This window comes from Pinus tabuliformis, chromosome 3_1 (assembly GCF_031772625.1).
Source record: "Pinus tabuliformis cultivar Carrire ecotype Pingquan chromosome 3_1, CPIR1, whole genome shotgun sequence".
Taxonomy (NCBI): domain Eukaryota; kingdom Viridiplantae; phylum Streptophyta; class Pinopsida; order Pinales; family Pinaceae; genus Pinus; species Pinus tabuliformis.
The window spans coordinates 954,929,080-954,932,169 of NC_142301.1; positions in this window are offsets into that span (position 1 = coordinate 954,929,080).

Below are 3,090 nucleotides of genomic sequence, written 5' to 3' on the forward strand. Positions count from 1 at the left end.
TGGTGGAAAGTTTGATGCTCCAAAGGAGGGGTTTTACCAGACTACAGAAGCTAGATTATGAATGAGTGTTGTTTAGGTGTAGGAGGTGTCATGAAGTGGGTCATATCTTTAAGGAATGTCCATTAATTGCTAATGAGAAGTCTATCGATGACGGTACAAGTAGAAATGATGTAGTAACCAGAGATAAAGATGCATCAAATGCTATGCTGGAAACTCCTCAAAATAGCTCAGTTCGATAAACAAAGGCGACAGATAGGGATGAAGGTCTTCGAGCATCCACACAAAGTCATATTACTACTATGGTTACCCGTGCGCGAGTGTCTTCATCATCTCCCCTCCAGAGTTCTAATCTATCTTCCCCATCCTCTGAACCTATAATTTCATTGAATCCATCTCATTATTCTGCTTTATCAGGTCCTCCTATGAATCATGGGGTGGTTATATCATGATGAAATCTGAGTGCTATTACTTTTCCTATGGTCTCTGTTCTTCTATGTTTCCCGACACCTTTCCCTATCATCCCTGCATTGACCCTTGCTTCAGAAGCCTCGATGATGGAAATCTCATCTGAATCTAACACTAGCCATAGATACAACCTGAGATTGTTATCAAAATTACCAAATGTGTCTGGGGGGGTATAAGTCTTTCATCATCTCCTAAGATCCCCAAAATTCCCAGAGGCAGACAATCCAATATTTCAAAAGCCATTCATAAGGCCTAAATGGATGTAGCAGAGGGCAGAAAATTATCATTAGGTGGGGTTCTTAGAGAAAAGTGCACCCCGTAGTGGTTTCTCGAGGAAGTGGATTTCTTTCAACTGCCGAGGGTTGGCTAGCCCCGCCAAAAAACTAGCTCTCTAAAGATTATTTGAATCTGAAATGTTGGATGCAATTTTATTACAAGAAACACTAGGGAATAATGAGAAAATTGTATCTTTTCTAGAACCTATGGTAAAGGGATGTTCCTTTCATTCCTTAGATCTTAGAGGTCGACCTGGTGGAATTTCCATCGATATTAACTGTAGAACAATGAAGCTTGTGAATGCATGGGGTAGGGAAGATTTACTAGTGGCTGATGTGATCCCTGAAGAATTAGGTATAGAAGTGAGGAGTGTAAATATTTATGGGCCATGTCATAATCGTATTGCATTTTGGGAAGATATTATGGGGTTATCATTCATGCAAGCTGAGAATATAATGTTCGGTGGAGATTTGAACTTTTCACTGGGTCATGCATGATCCTAGGGGAGCCATGCTCAGGTGGACTCACTCACTGGTTTTTTTGAGAAATTATTGGAGAACAATAGTTTTATTGATATAGAAGTAGTGCATCTCTAGCCCACATGGAAGAATCGTAGGACGAGTGATGCCATGTTATCTTGATGTCTAGACAGATTTACGATTAAGGAAGAATTGATGGATAAGATATCATCGATTAGACAATGGGTAGGATTAGGAGGCATCTTAGATCATTCACATGTCTTCTTAGAAGTGGTTGGTATATTCGCAAAGCCGCGATCACGATTCAAATTTAATGCAACATGGTTAAGAGATGAGGAGTTTCAGGGGATACTCAAGGAGGTTTGGCAGCCCTGTTCTCTCAATGAGGATAGATCACTAGCTAAGAACCTGGCCGGAAATATTTTTCGAATGAAGCAAAGGAATATTGAATGGGACAAGAATAAGAAGAAAAAGGAAGAGGAGGCCCTTTGTAAAATCGAGTCTGATTTGTCCCATTTAGAGGACCCTGATAGTGGTGGCTTCGCCACTATGGAATCAAAATTACATATTATGCAATTGGAGGCAAAGAAACACATATTATTAAAGGAAAAGGAGGAAACATGGAGGCTTAAAAGTAGGGAAATATGGCTTCAGGCAAGAGATGATAATACTATACTCTTTCAACAATTTGCAAGAGGTCGGAGGGCTATCAACACAATATGGTCCCTGGAGGATGAGATGGGATCATCAATTCATACATTTAGGAGTATAACAAATATGGGTATTCAACATTTTGGGACTTTATACAAAGCTCAACGGGAGGCATCATTGGCATAAATGATTAAGGTAGCCAGACTCTTCCCTCGATTTGTCAATGATGAAGTAAATGGAGAATTTAATATGTCGGTCACGTTGGGAGAACTTGAGGTTGTGATGAAGTGGTTTAAAAATGACAAGAGTCCTGGCCGGGATGGATGATCGGTTGAATTTTACCTTGCGTTCTTCGATCTCATTGCATAAGATATATTAAAAGTGATTGGGGAATGTAGAACTAATGGAAGAATGTATGAAGCTTTCAATGCCACTTTTATAGATTTAATTCCCAAATCGGATAACCCCAGAAGATTTAATGATTTTAGGCCTATATCTCTGTGTAATTGCATATATAAAATCATTGTTAAGATTATAGCAATTTGAATCAAGCCTATTTTATCACAACATATATCCAAGGAACAATTTTCTCTCTTGGAGAATTGTCAAATACATGAAGCTATCGGTATTTCTTAGGAAGGACTCCATTCCTTAAAAGTTAAAAACCTGAAAGGCATGATTCTTAAAATTGATTTATCAAAGGCATATGATAGGACCAACTGGTTGTACATTTAGATGTTGTTGACTCACATAGGATTTCAAAATGCCTTTATAAATTGGATTATGTGTTGTATAACATCTGTTTCTTTCAACATTATTATTAATGGGTCATCTACAAATTTCTTCCATGCAGAACGTGGCCTTCGACAAGGATGCCTGTTATTTCCTCTATTATTTCTACTAGTTATGGAAGGACTTAACAACCTGTTATCTATGGAAAGGAACCGTGGGCGATTCACAGGAGTAAAGATCACTAAAAATATTATTTTGTCTCATCTACTTTTCGTAGATGATGTTCTCATTTTCACGAGCAGAGCAATCAGTGATTCAAATGTTCTTAACAATACTATCCAAATATTTTGTAAAGCTATAGGGATGGGGAATAATCAGGAGAAATATACACTATCTGCTACAAGTTGTACCCAATTTGAATTAAATTATGCTCATCAAAGGTTTCCCTATCGACAACTGGAATTTGAAGAAGGATTGAAATATTTGG